The 16,228-nt window shown below is 41.3% G+C and overlaps 1 pseudogene; it reads left to right on the top strand.

Moving 5' to 3' along the window:
- Positions 1-6,502: 6,502 nt before the first annotated feature.
- Positions 6,503-7,315, top strand: LOC143131601 (uncharacterized; annotated as a pseudogene).
- The last annotated feature ends 8,913 nt before the right edge of the window (positions 7,316-16,228 follow it).

The raw sequence follows: 16,228 nt of genomic DNA, 5'->3' as shown, positions 1-16,228 counted from the left end.
AGAGATGGGTTCATGCCCTTAGAGGTTTTCACACACTCCTTTTTTCTTTCTTGTTAAAGAAAAGCTCACAACATAAATACTTTATGGACAGACTTGGAAGGAAAACGTTTCACTTCTTTTTTTTTAATCTGTGTCCATAAAGTAGCCCAAAGTCACACTGACCTTTCTGATGAAAAGTGTTCTTGGGGGAATATTTATGTAACGTGATCGAATCCTAGGGGGCAGTGACCACAGTTTCTCTCAGTATTAAACAAGAATTATGTGACCCTTCATATTTTACTGCAGTTCTTTTTAGAGAACTGCCGCCTTAGACGTCATGTACACCTGTATATTTAGATCCGTATATTAAAGTAATTTTAGAAAATGGCCCATTTGTCGAGGAGACATTTTGATGAGTCACTTACGCCTGTTTTTTAGAGCTTTTTCATATTGATTAGTGGTTCAAGTCCACTGTTATGTATCAGCAAATTTTGTCATATAACATCTTGACCAATAGTCATCTTTTGAAGCCACCTTGACCAACTTTATGTGCGGAGTGTTTTTATAATTGGGGGGGGGGGGGGGGGTAGGTTGAGCCTCTCCGTTCCTGGCCCTCGTAGTTCTCATTTACACCTGCCTGCAGGCTCTTCACAGGTGCAAGCTGTTCCATTTGTCATGTTGTGATCTGAGAGTCACCTTAATGCATCTTTTCTCCAGGACCATACTGATATGGATTTAACAGTCTGTCACCTACAACTCCAAAAATCTGTTAAAATACATTAGGCCTGATTGACATCATCCGAGTGCTGAGATCATCAAAGTATTGGCATGTGATATTGAGTTGACTTGTGTGTGTATGAGGGATAGGGAGAGAAACTGTCTCAAGTTTGTCTTACTATAATCATTGCAAATTACAAACACATCAAGTCCATTTAAAAAGATGGATTGTTATTTCAGTCGTGATTTTTATGTTTTACTATATGCAGACAGGGATGAGCAAAAGTACATCAAGATGTATTTTACAATTGTGTCAGGTGGGAGGGGTTGTCCTCACATAGTAGAGTAGAATGTCACCTGGTTGTACCGGGCTTACTTACTTTAATGGCACTTATGTGTTTTTTGTTTTAAATGTGATTCCACTGTTCCATATGTAACAATTATTTAATATTGAATTGAGCCTCACAGCAGTGTTTTTCACATACAGTAGTTTCCTGATCCGACGCATCAGAATAAAGTGGACAGTGTGGAGAATGCAGGATTGTGGTGTGTTGTTAAAACTTTAAGCAGCGATTTGGGCCTGCCTGGCCGGTTAACAAGGGCAGACGACGGAATTCCAGGTAGTTGACTATCTATTTAACTGTTTATTTATAATAAGCATTATGGGCTCAAAGTTAACTATTTTCCTGTCATTATTTGTCTTCACGAGCTCTATGTGACCACTGTTTTCCCCACACTTTTATTATTTGTATTTTGTCAAGGTTTTTCTTTCTTTGCTTAGGTCAGCCGTTGCCAAGGGTTATCTTGGAGGGTCGGGGGTCGTAGGCCTTTCACCTCTTTCGTGTGTGGGGTTTAGGGGTGGTAGTGAGTAGCCTAGTGATTTGCAGTGCCAAGATGTTATGGCTTATGCTATGCTGTAGTGAATTGCCAATGTGATCTTTCTCTGTGTGATTCTGCTTTACCCTAGTGACCAACTGGTGTAATTCCTATCCGTCTTAACTCTGGGGAAGACTCAGGCTGCGGTTGGTCCATAATTATCCTCACCCTTAGCTGTCATTTCTTGTTTACTTGTCATTTATATGTAACCCCTTTTTAACGAGTGCTAGTCACTCAGCACAGTAAAGGTTAACTTAGTTACACTAATTGACACTGAGAACCTGAATTCTCAGCGGTGGAATAGTGAGTTGGCTGAGATTCCTGATACCATAAATATAACTGTATAGCTGTGTAGTAGGAGTATAAATGGTAAATATGAATATTCATAATTGTAAGTGATTACAAATTTAGTAGCGCGGTGCCTCCACTGTGGATATACTACATTTACCTTCAGCTAGTGCAGGACGTATCTCCCCAGTATTTAAATAGTGTGTGTATTATAAAATGGTGAATGCAGGTGTATTACTATACACCAACTAGGCTACCTCAACAACACAGTTTGCCATGCAGAGAATAAGCTGCCAACACCCAAGGTATATAGTAATATATTAATAACAATGAATTTATTAATATAGCAATATAAGAGTCGCAATATGGATAATTAGAAATGCTTCCCTAAGAAGCAACAGGAATGCAGTTACCAAAGATATGTATAAAATAGTAAAACACCTGCTATAGAGAGGAATAAAACCATTTCATCATAGCGATGTATGATAGGGTACATAATACCAGTATGGATATATCAATATTACAAATAACACATTGGTAAAACAAATAAACAAAAACAAGCGCGCAGTTGGGGCCTGGTGGTGCACAGGTAGCAGCTCTCTGAGCTGCAGGCAGGACAGCAACCGCTGAACGGCCCTCCAAAGTCGACGATGATCCAAGCGAGACGAGAGAATGTGTGTGTGTGTGTCAGTGTAAGTGTGGGTTCAAGTTACTCACGATCCACCGTCCCGACCTGGCGAATCAGCTCACAGCCGACCCTGGTGTTGGTTACCGCTAAGTCGTCCTCAAAGCTAGCCGTTAGCAGTCGCAGCCAGTGGTGGCTCTCTGGTGGGCCCAGCACCAGAGAACAGAATGCGCCCCTGCAGCGTTGGCTGGCGGCAGTGAGATGCGACCTCAAACAACGATCCTCGACGTCAGCAGTGTAGCGGCAGGAGATTTCCGTGATCCGATTCCGATTTCCGTTGTCGACCTCCGGGGGGCCCAGCACCGGAGGAAGAAAACGAGTCCCGACAAGTAACAGGCAAGTCCGCAGAGGTGAATTAGCCAAGGACGCTATCTGTCCCTTAGCTAGCAATCTGCCTTAGCTTGCTAATAGCCTAATAACGCTAAATGTCAACACTGCTGAAATATAGCAGTGGACAGAATAACAATAATGCTAACACCTCCGATGTGCTCCAACAAAACGTGATAAGTATAAGTATATATACTTTTTTGATCCCATGAGGGAAATTTGGTCTCTGCATTTATCCCAATCCGTGAATTAGTGAAACACACTCAGCACACAGTGAACACATAGTGAAGTGAAGCACACACTAATCCCGATGCAGTGACTCAGTATACTTACTATACTTAATAAAGATGTTTCCATTGATTATTATGACCGCCGCTAGCGAAGCTAGCGAAGCGGTCATATAGGGATTGTCAAAGTTTATGTGTATGATTAACCTGACATTCTCTGGGGGTATGCCAAGTTTCGTAGAATTTCATCCATGGGGGGGTCTAAAAAATTAAGTTATGTGTACATTTAGTGACTGTACACTCATTGGCCTGTAGATGGTGGTGCACACATATACACATGCACACACACACACAGGCACCCACATACTATCGGTATTAGAACGGCCGATACATAATTACAAATTCAGTAGGATTAAAAGAAAGCCAAAATAAATATTCATCATTATCATCATGGCTGCATTTCCAGAATTGGCGATAAGTAGTCGTTTGTCCACTAGATGGCGCATCGTTGCAGTGAGACGTAATTTTGTTGGAAGTTAATCTAAAGTGGGTTGGAAAGACACTACGCTTCCTACAAGGACAAGACTGTAGGCTACAGTAGTTTACCGCAGAGAACGTCTAACGGTGTGTTTCCACACAGCGAAACACCTCGCGATTTTCGGCCAGCGAAATTTCGCCTCGGGGGCGTGACGGCGAAACCGCTAACCTTTTGACTGCAGTGTCTAGCCAGTGGTGGCAAGCGAGCTAATTAGGCTAATCAGCTAATTCAAATGTTTAAGTACTTAATGAAGATATCCAGGGGTCTTTATGCCTCGACTAAGTTGATGTTGCATATAAACAACAATTCATGTTCATAGAAACAACAAGGTCACAAAGACATAATATATTTCATACCTGTGTTGCAGCATGTAGCCTAGCTGTCTAGCTAGGTTTACAATGCAATCCAATGTCCTAAAATACTAGCATTTCGCCTGTCAGCTAGCTAAAAAGATCGAGTGCTTAAACTAACATATATAGTGGTCTATTTAGTGGTGTATGTGCTCTGACTAAGTTCGTGTGGCATATAAACCACAATTCGTGTTGATACAAGTGCCAATGTTCGTGTAGAAACATTTTAATCACATACAAATGTTCGTGTTATAGCTCAGGTAGTCTCCGCCATCTTGGTCAAACTTTTTTGTAACTCCCGCCTCCAAACACAAGTTAATCTTAAATGGGTTGGAAAGACACTATGCTTCCTACAAGGACAAGACTGTAGGCTACAGTAGTTTACCGCAGAGAACGTCTAAGGGTAGGATGATTTCTGCATGACAGGTAATTCCCATTTCCTCTTGAAGCCGAAATAAATCTGAGAATGTTTATCGGACATGCTTGTTTTTTACTGCAGGTAGGCTACGTTAATCCTATCAATAGCAGAACGTAGGTAAAATAATGTTACCGTTAGCATGGTTGAGTGATGGAGGCCAATTTGATTATTGATGTATTTGTAGAAAACCATAAATGCGTTTATAGGCTACCAAGCAAATCGATAACAGCACTAATTGTATCTTTCGACTGTCATCTCATTTGCTTATGACCGTAACCTTGGCTACTAACAGGAGCTAAGTGAGCTAGCCACAACACGTTCGCTACGTGATGGTTTTTTGATGGAAAATATATAGGCTACCTGAAAGATAACCTGTCTATGATGGACCTTAAACATCGGGCTGGGACATTTCTGCTCAAGGTCTCAAAAAGCATCTGAGTCAACATTCATTCCCAAACACCCATATAGGCTACTTCAATCCTCTATTTTCAAAGGTGATTCAAGTAAGGAAGAGCATGGCTCAAAGTAAAGTAACTGAAACTACATAAATTCGTCAAAGTGAATAATTTGTGTCAACTCGCCGCAATGTAGATTTATTAACGCACCCGTGATGATTTAACCAGATGTTTTAGAGCGCACGTTGAGATGTATTCAGGGCAGGGCTGTACCTACACATATTTGTTGCACGTGCTACAAAAATCATTCTTTGCGATGGATGATTTAGTACCAACGTTACACCGGTCAGATACAGTTTTGCCTATGGCTATTCCGTGAGACTGAGGCGCTTTTTGTTTGTTCGAAGTGCGTGTTTAGGGTGTGAGAGGGGAGTCGATGTGCTTTGGTTCCAGCTTGGTAGTTGTAGTCTATGCGATTAAAAAACACGTGCGTGTGAAGTATCTAAACAATGATAACGCTTTCATTATGGCTGCTTTAGCCACAGACCTTGAGCTACTGTACAGTGGGTTGGGTTCCATTTAGAAGTGTCCACTTCATTCGCCCTTTCCGTGATTCACAGCTACGTGAAATGTATTACTACTGATATGCAAAACTATTAACTTTTCGCCAAGAGGTGGCAGCTTGATACTGTAAGGTGTAAGCCATTGGTTCCAAAGGAGATTTTATTTGGGTCGCCAGCATAGCCTAGTGACAATTTGTGTTGTGTAATAGGCCTAGCATAGGGCCTACCTTATATAGCTTATAGTTTGTTAACAGTCACGGTTTTGTCATAACTCCCTCTATGCATTTTTGCATTTAGAATAGCTCTAAAACCGGGGGACGAACACGTCACAGGGGGGGCGCCAGTGCGTGGATATCTCAATCGCAAAATTAAACAATATTTCTATCGGGCGCCTACCATGGACTAGGCTGGGTGAAAATCAAAAGATTGCGTCAAAAGATTGAGCTTAACCATGCACCTCATGGTTGCAAAATGCAAGGGAACATGAATCAGCATATTATTTGCACAAACAATAACGGACAGTAGCTCTTCAACTTTGCCCGTTAAAATGTGTATGAACAGTCTTGCAACGCATTTCATGAAGGCCCTTTTGGACATGTCAGTTATTTGCACCACTGGGTAAAACGGCATTTTGTTTTAGACTACTGGTATTTAATTTGTGCATTGACAATAAAGCTGAATATCATTTGAACTAGATGACTAAACTTATGCATATGAACTGTCTGTGGATTACGGTAAGCGAATCGCGTCATTTCCTGTTTGTAGTGTCAGAGTGGCTGCTCTCACGCTAGCTTGCTCCTGTTTTCTTTCCACGTAATCCACTTAAATTAGACTACACCTAGGTTTTATTTACGTAAAAACTCCACTCTTAACCACTCGTGTAGCCAATTCACTTGTCTAATATAATTCACTTGTCTAATCTATCTTAAGGACGATGGCAGGGTCCTCTGCTGCCCCTGCCTCTCCTATTTCCGATTCTCTCCGTTGCCCGGCGTGTCACATGCTAGCTAACTCTTCAGCCTCCTTTAGTGGACATGCTACTTGTAAAAAATGCAGACTAATAGCTAACTTGGAGGCGAGGATAGGTGAACTAGAGAATCGTATCCACACACTGGATCAGATTAGCAAACAGCTAGTGGCAGAACCTTTGGTAAATTGTGTGGATGCACCAGCCGACTGCACAGTTAGCGCAACCATGACAGCCCCCTCGCAGCAAGGGGATAGTTCTTGGGTGACTGTTAGGGGAGCCAGACCCAAGCGAAAGCAGCCCGTTGGGCCTGTTTCGCCTGGATCTAAATCCAAACGAAGGAAGCCCACTGCTAACCACCAACCTATTCATGTTTCTAATAGATTCTCCCCCTTAGCTAGAGAAACCTGCTACTCTGGTCATTGGCGCTTCTACTATACGAAACGTGATGCTAGCGACTCCATCGGCCATAGTAAAATCGATATCTGGGGCCAGAGCTAACGACATCGAATCAAATTTGAAAGTGTGGGCTAAAGCTAATCGTAAATACTCGAAAATAGTTATCCACACTGGCACTAATGACGTCCGATTGCGTCAATCGGAGATCACCATACAAAACCGTGATCTCCGTGTGCAGGTTCGCGCAACAGATGTCTGACTCTGTAACTTTCTCTGGACCCATACCCATTAAAAGAGGTGATGAAATGCTCAGCAGAATTTCGGACCTCAACCGATGGCTGTCAAAGTGGTGTGCCAATAACAATGTGGGCTTCATAGATAACTTTAGCTCCTTCTGGGGGAAACCTGGACTGTTGAAAAGAGACGGTATCCATCCCACATGGGAGGGTACTGCCCTCCTTTCAAGGAACATAGACCGTCACTTAACCGAGGCTAGTTCCTGACGAACCAGAGATCCAGGAAGCAGAGATAAGGTCTTACACAGATCTCTGCCGTCCTAACAGTCACCCAGGTATACAGGGCACACAAGGCCAAATAGAGAGGGTGTCTGTACCAAGACTGTCAACTCTTACTCGACCCACTAGGGGAATTATTCGTAGCAATCTTATTACGATAAAAACTTCTTCGGTGAAGCAAATTCCTCCAAAAACGCAACTTACACTTGCTTTACTTAATATTCGATCACTGTCAAGTAAAACTGCCTTGGTTAATGAAATTATTACTGACAATCATATAGATGTTATGTGTCTTACTGAAACCTGGCTTAAACCAGATGAATACCTTCCATTAAATGAGTCTACACCTCCCTCCCATTTGAATTATCATGTACCACGCCACACTGGCAGGGGAGGTGGAGTAGCTACAATCTATCTATCTAGTCTTCTCACATCTCCCAAGCTCACACACAAGTTTAAATCTTTTGAAGTTCTAGTCCTCAATTTTTTACCGCCAGACTGGAAAACTGATCAGCCTGTAACTGTGGTCACATTGTACAGACCCCCTGGCCCCTACACTGATTTCTTAGAGGAATTTTCTGATTTCCTTTCTGCTTTAACTATCCAAACAGAAAAAATACTTATATTGGGTGATTTTAATATTCATATGGATAATGTGAACGATTGTCTCACAATTGCATTTCAATCCCTAATTGACCATGTCGGGTTCTGCCAAAATGTTAATTCGCCCACGCACCGACATAACCATACTATTGATCTAGTCTTATCATACGGCATAAACATAGAGCAGTTAACAATCTTGCCACAACACCCGACCTTAACTGACCACCATCTAATTACTTTTACAATGACATTACAACATGCAGTACCCAATTTAGCTGAATACTACAGCCGCGGCTTATCTGAAAAAACTAATGCAGACTTTCTAGAAAAAATTTCGCTTACGCTTGCCCCATTCCGGACTCATGTGGTAGGCCTATCAGAAGGCCCATTCCTTAATCCAGCCGAGGTCGACTTGCTAACTGATAATGTGATGAACTCATTACGCTCAACCCTTGATTCAGTAGCACCACTCAAAAAGAGAATGAGAAAACAAGTAAGGCGTGCTCCATGGTATACCACACAGACAAAAACACTCAAACAAACAGCGCGTAAACTTGAACAAAAATGGCGTACCACTAAATTGGAAGTTTTTCGCCAAGCATGGAAAGATAGCCTTATCACCTACAAAAAAGCACTCAACGAAGCCAAGTCAACTTACTACTCCTCGCTGATCGATCGAAGAAAACAAAAACAATACAAAATTTCTCTTTACCACAATCTCCCGCCTGACGAAGAGCCACACCGAAGTAACCGAATCTATCCCTATTTGCCTAAACAGTAATGACTTCATGAACTTTTTCAATGACAAAATTGAAACAATTAGAGATAAGATTAATATCCAGTCAGTCTCACCAAATATTTATACTCCATTGCTGAACGGTAGCGAAAACATAATGGAATCACAGATGAGAGGAACAACGTTGAATTCATTTACACCTATTGACATATTAGACCTCACTTCCACAATCTCTTCATCAAAATCTACAACTAGTCTACTAGATCCTATTCCTACTCATCTTCTGAAGACTGCTCTTCCTTTCTTGGATAATGCTTTGCTCCAGATTATAAATAACTCACTGCTATCAGGCCATGTACCACAGTCGTTTAAGTTATCTGTCATTAAGCCATCCCTCAAAAAGCCTACCCTTGACCCTAACAACCTGGCCAACTATAGGCCTATATCTAATCTCCCTTTTTTGTCAAAAATACTAGAAAAAATAGTGTCGAAACAAATTGGTCCCTTCTTGCATATGAATAAAATCCAAGAATTATATCAGTCTGGTTTCAGAGCTCACCACAGTACTGAATCAGCCTTAGTTAAAGTTTTTAATGACCTCCTCATCGCTGCCGATAATGGACATATATCAATATTGGTCCTCCTGGACCTCAGTGCTGCCTTTGATACCATAGACCACAATATACTACTCCACAGGCTTGAACATTCGATAGGCATTAAAGACTCAGCACTCGCTTGGTTTAGATCATACCTTTCCAACCGCAGACAATTTGTACAGGTTCACAATGAACCATCTACCCAGACTATGGTAAAATATGGGGTGCCTCAAGGCTCAGTACTAGGGCCCCTGTTATTTTCTCTCTATATGCTTCCTCTAGGCTCAGAAATTAGGAAACATGGCATTAAATTTCATTCTTATGCAGACGATACACAACTATACCTTTCCATAAAACCTGACGAATTGACTCCGTTAGCCAAACTTGACATATGTATACGAGACATAAAGACATGGATGACAAACAATTTCCTGCTTTTGAACTCCGATAAAACAGAAGTAATGGTTTTAGGTCCTAAAAAGATGAGGGATATCCTATCCTCATCACAGGCTACATTTACTGATCTCCGACTATCCTCATCCACATGTGTTAAAAATCTAGGAGTTACAATTGACCAAGACCTATCACTAAGTAATCACATAAAACAGATTACCAAAGTTTCATTCTATCATTTAAGGAACATTTCAAAGATAAGGAAGTCTTTATCCCTACCAGACGCTGAGAAATTAATCCATGCTTTTGTTACCTCAAGGATTGATTATTGCAATGCTCTATACGCTGGCTGCAATAACACCTGTCTAAAGAGCTTACAGCTTATACAAAATGCAGCTGCTTGCACACTCACTAGAACTAAAAAATATGAACATATTTCCCCTATCCTGGCATCTCTACACTGGCTGCCTGTTAGAAGTCGCATTGACTTCAAAATATTACTTCTAACATACAAAGCCATTAATGGCCAGGCACCAGAATATATTAAAGATCTCCTAGTCCCATATAACCCACCCAGACCGCTACGATCACAGAATACTGGTCTTCTTGTAATTCCAAGAATCTCAAAAACTACAGTAGGAGGCAGAGCTTTCAGCTATCGCGCACCCCTCCTCTGGAATAATCTTCCTACCTCAATTCGACTAGCAGACACCCTCCCTATTTTTAAGTCTAGACTTAAAACATACCTCTTTACTGCCTCCCATAGTTAGGTATGGTGCGTGGAAATTCACCCACCTCAGGGTTTTTGGAATGGACCACCCTGCTGAGTCCTCGTGTGACTGGCACCCCAGTCGCGCGTGCGATGGTGGTCACTGACCATACCTGCTCTGGTGTCGACTACCCCTCACCATGCCTTAGTTATGCTGCTATAGCATAGTGCTGTCATGGACTTTTCATGTGTCACGCCGTACAACCCCCCCTCTCCTCTCCCCCCTTCTCTCTCTCTCTCTCTCTCTCTCAACTCTCCCTCTCTTGCCTATTCCCACCATGGTATACTGTAACAATATATAGTACTACTGATTACTTATTGACATTAACCATTTTGATTTTCAGTAATACTAACCCACTCTACATCTCTCTTTCTTCCCCCTTACTGTACCTCACTTGTGAGGTATATCATCACCAGTCATCAACCATCCGTGTGTTGGCCGTCCTCTCACCCATCTCACCTGAAGTCCCATCCTCGACTGCCCTATTACTGCCCCCTATCTGGACTCCTGGCCCGTACAGCCCAGCGACCCACCACCAGCCTATGACAACTCTGCCCGGATTACTGGCCCAGCCGCCAACCCACCACATGCCCCTCGAAAACTCCCTTCCCCTGGACAATCCCAATGCTGGACTATTGAACATTCTGTCACTAAATCAGGAATAACGAATTACCATAACGAATACGTAATCATCCCACCTCTTGTAACTTTCAGCTCAAGTGCTTAACACCATGTCTTATTCTCTACACCCGACTATCATATGCATTTGTCATGTATACAGACCTTACTGTCATGTACTGACCCTAGGCAGATGGGTCAGGCCCTTGAGTCGTGGATCTGCTCGAGGTTTCTTCCTATATATATCTCCAATTCTAGGGAGTTTTTCCTCGCCCCTGTTACCCATGGGCCTCTCTCTTGCTTTTCTTTTCTTCCTTTCTTTCCTTCTTTCTCTGATTGCCTACATTCTGTAAAGCGCCATGATACATGTGTTATGTTTTGGCGCTCTATAAGCACAATAAATTGAAATTGAATATGTAGAAGAAGAAACATTCACAAAAATCCATGACATGACCTCTCTTCTTGATAGCTGTTAAAAACTGCATGGAACTGACAGGGATTGTTTTGTTTAATAATAAATAAATAAATACATTATGCTGCTACCTTCTGCTTTTCCCAAATACAATGTAGCCTACAGGTGTACCTTTCATCAGTCCAGTTGCAATGGATGGACTGTGATGAACTGCCCTACTTTTTTTTTTAAAGGTTTTATAACAATGTTACAGATTTTTTGGCCCAGAAACAAATCTATTCACCTTTGCAGCGCCAGTAGGCTACTTTGTGTGCGGAATGTGTGCAAACACACATTCCAAACAAGCATACACACAAAAGTTTCAAGAGTGGGGGATGGAGTAGAAGATGGAGACAAATTCATTAATATGATTTATTTTCGCGGAATGGATGTGCAGGACTGAGCGGCGGTCATATTTTGTACCGCTACGCGGTACATCTAGTTTAAAAAGGGAATACATATTATGGACACGCCATTTTTCATATAAATGTTAAAAAAGGATGAAAACGCTTCTTTTTTATTCCATGTTTTTACCAAATTGTCTTACAACCTTTTGGCATTTGGCAGTGTCATTTTCAGTCAGAACAAACATATTGGTCAAGAGAAAATCAACATGAAATTAATATTTGCCAGGGGTATGAATATTTTTGTTCTTAACTGTATCCATCCATTTGTAGCAAATGATTAAACTTTAAGAGCAAATACAATACAATACCCTGGTGACACATTTATATGAGGGCCTTGGACAAATGGCCATGGACCAACATTCATAAGATGGTCCTGGACCACCTTCCGTATAATGGCCCTGGACCAGCTTCTGTATGATGACCCTGGAAAAACTTCCATATTATGGCCCTGGACTAACTTTTGTATGATGGCCCTGGACCAACATTTATACGATGTTCCTGGACCAACTTCTGTATGATTGCCCTGGAACAACTTCCATATGATAGCCCTAGAACAGGGGTCGGCAAATAGTGGCCCGCGGGCCAATTTTGGCCCGCCATCTATTCTATCTGGCCCGCGAGATGACGTTAATTTGCTGTTGAATGAATTTTTTTTTTAACCCCATGTTTTTAAAAAGAAAAAAAGGCCTACAGCAATCCCATCAATTTCAAAACATTTATTGAGGTATAGATGATAGTCCTACTAAAGTGACAAAACAGGTGGAACATCCTTGCAGTTATCCATGACGCACAGGTCGGAACGGTATTGGCACGCGAGTGCGCGTAATCTTGTGCAAAAAAACAACAACAGTGTCCTGTCTCCCTCTTCCAGTGGGCAAGGTCAAAAATAGCCTATGTTACGTTAAATTAATAGGCTTGGCATTAAGAAATGCAGGCAGGCTCAACACATACCTCTGCTTCCATTCTTCTTTGTAGGTCCTGCATTCTGAATCAATTTTTCTTTTCAAGGCTTTTGACAACGACATTTTGCATCGATAACTAGCATATAGCAATGTTCAGCTAATCATTTACACGTCATCCAAAAGAATAATATTTGTAGCCTACACATTAGTTACGGCAAGTTGCTAGGCAAGTCGCCTGTTTCATGAGAGACGACAGGAGATGCAGCAGGCGGCATAAAAACAGCGCACATAAGCAAATAAACGTTTTTAATGGAATTAAATTAAATGCATTTTAAAAGTTAGATGATGTTTATTTTAATATAATATAATAATTAATAATTTAAATAGTAGGCCTATAACCCCCCCCCCCCCCCCCCCCCCCCATTACAAAAGCTATGGCCCGCGATGCCATTGTCTGAAAAAAAATTGGCCCGGGTCCAAACGTAATTGCCGACCCCTGCCCTAGAACAAACAAAACAGAAAAAATCTTCTACAGCTTTTATAAACTTAGCTTATGTACGTTTTAACGGTAACATTCAGGAGCGGAAATTACATTTTGAAAATGTGCACATCTACTAGCCACAATTTGTTAGCCCAAATATATATATATATATATATATATATATAAATATAAATATATTAGCAGCTAATATTGGCAGAAATTAGCATAGCACCAAGATTGCTAAATGAGCTTCAAAGGTACTTCAACTCTGGGTCCCCTCAAAATAAATTATTTAAAAAGCAAGTCTATATGCATTGTCTATATTCGATGAATATTAAGAAACAAATGTGTTACCATAAATGTATGGTTCCTAGCCTGGCTGCTAACATTAGCACAGATAAACATGGAACCAACAAAAACCTAGATTTTGCTCAGAATTATTTTACTACTATTTTAAACAAAACTATGCAAGGACTTGAGATAAAAGATGTGGTGACCATTTCATTGTTTCTGGAGGGAAATTTCAATATGGCAGTAGGTGGAGCAGAAGGCTCACATTGATGACATCACATGGCAGTGATTGGTTAAAAAGTTGTTGTTCCAGGAACAACATTAGTAACCTGACTCCGCCTGATGGATTGCTTCGCATTTGCTCCACATATCCATCTGGGAACTTTCCGTTGGAGAACGTTTGGGAAGGGGGGGAAATACTGGTTAGCTGATTGGATAAACCATCTGTCTATCACCACCTACAGTATGTTGGTGATAGACGCAGAGACTTTCTAATGAGGAGACACAGCACTCCAAAAAACCTCCATAGAAATGCATGGGGCTAGTTTGTAACGCCGTTGTCTACACATATCACACCCCTTCCTTATACTTCCTTGGCAAAATGTTGACATGTGAATACATTGAGCCAATCATGTGGTGTGATGTGAATACATTGAGCCAATCATATGGTGTGTTGTTAAGACATCGTGCCAATCATGTGTTGTGAACTCTGGAGCAAGATTGGTGTCGTGAAGCCTTGCTCACGCGCATTTCTGCCAAAGAGTATGCCCGATGAGTGCCCAAAAAGCGTTGCAATATGGCCGCCGAGTGGAGAGACTAAAAGGACTTTGATACAAGGCCGTAGTCATGATGTCAACATTGGGGGGGACCAAATCTGTGGTGGGGTCTGAGGGACCCCCAAACAGAATTTCAATACATTTCCTACCATGCAAAACTATTATTAAAAATCACAAACAAGTCGTTAGTTAGGTCAGTCAATTAGGTTATTCCAAACTTTTGACGGACATAGGCATGGCATGGATGGATTATGAACCCCTGGACACAGATGCCCCCCCCCCCCTTCTGGTGAGTTTTGTGAAAAGAGAAGGGTGGAGAAGAAGCAACTTCACTGGTCCATCCCTGGACCCGTGACTCCATTTGTGTTCAAAATGTATACTTTAAAAGAAATTACAAACTAGAGTATCGTATGATAACCTCTATATTACACAGAATGTGGTTCTTTAACTTATTACTTACACCTGAAGATTTTTTTAAACTAAGGCTTAGACTCATAGGTTTGGAGCCTAATAAGATTTTGTCTTTTAATTTAGATTTTATTATGCTGGCGGCTAATCACACAATTTTAACGTAGTTTGAAAGGGACAGGATTCAGGAATAGGCTACTAAGACAGGCCCCACTTCTGTCTGACTCACCTCATGTTACCCCTGTATGCATTAAAGACTGCCTTCTGACAGAAATGACGTTTTGTGCCAACATGTAGAAACACTAGGCCTACTACAGCCTTTAAATGGTGAATGGAGGTGCAAATTCCTTTCTTTGGTTATTGTCCGCGATTCACATTAACTGTACAATACATTATCACGTATTGTAAACGTCGCCACATTTGACACGTTTTGCCTGCATGGATGCGCGATTGAGTGCGCATCTAAATAATATGCAAGATGCAACAATCATTTCTAAGAGGCCTATACACGGTAATTTCTGGCATTACTAGCATACAGTATGAATGCATTATTTATGTTGAAAAACGTGAAAGAAATGACACAGGCTTGCACAAATTCATCATTTAAAATAAAACGTTTCACTTTCGTTATCGTTGCGAGAATAGGCTACAATATGGAAAATGTTCCCTTTCAGTCTGATCGGGTCCAAACATGTATGGGATTTCCTTAGCCTGTGCTACACCTTTCCAAGAAGTTTTGTAAAAATTGTACCAGTAGCTTTTGCGATATTGTTGACAGCCCTACCACACCACAGTAGGGTGCAGTAAATGGAAGCTTTTGATAGCGCACGCCACTAACGAAAAACGGAAAATCACCAGGACAAACCAGGGGTGTAGGCTACTCTGGAACCATAGGTCACTAATTTGTGCGTTATTTACGTTTGATTACATTTCAGACACGTGTTGGTTTCCTAGTATAGCGTTTTATTCTTTCTTTATTTTTCTATGTCCAAATATTGGGGGGGACATTTTGGTCATATTTGAATATTGGGGGGGACACGTCCCCCTCAATGTCTATGGTGACTACGGCCCTGCTTTGATAGACAGTCCAAATCAACCAATCAGATAAACGAAGCATTCTTCTAATGGCATCTTTTAACATACAAGTTAGGTAAGTAGCTAACGTTAACGTTTTTAAATGTACTATTTGTATGTGACATGAACCTTATCAATGACAATCCCCACCAAGTTTTCTAGGCTACATGTCTGAAGAAAGCATATTCCTTCTCGTTAAGTAACTAAGATTCAGTGCTACCAAACACTAACTTGAATTGGCCGTGGAGGATGTCTGTGTCCTTCATTCCTCCCAGCTACATTGCAGAGACTCCTAGCTTCCCCAGTAATACTCAAATATTTGGATAAAACTTCAGCGATAGCTACGCTCATCTCATCCGTGGAAGTAGTCATGTTGTTTAGATTGAACAGTAGCTTCTCGTTGCATCACACCTAAACCTGCCTCAAAACCAACGCTGATTGGACGTTTGTTTGGTGAACTGCTCCAAATTTTCTCTAT

Source organism: Alosa pseudoharengus, unplaced genomic scaffold (genome assembly GCF_046254945.1).
Source record: "Alosa pseudoharengus isolate Yale_2024_CS ecotype anadromous, Long Island Sound unplaced genomic scaffold, YU_APseudo_1.1 YU_APseudo_1.1_scf_18, whole genome shotgun sequence".
Lineage (NCBI taxonomy): Eukaryota > Metazoa > Chordata > Actinopteri > Clupeiformes > Clupeidae > Alosa > Alosa pseudoharengus.
Note: the sequence above shows the minus strand (reverse complement) of the source record. Positions and strands in the feature narration are given on the sequence as shown.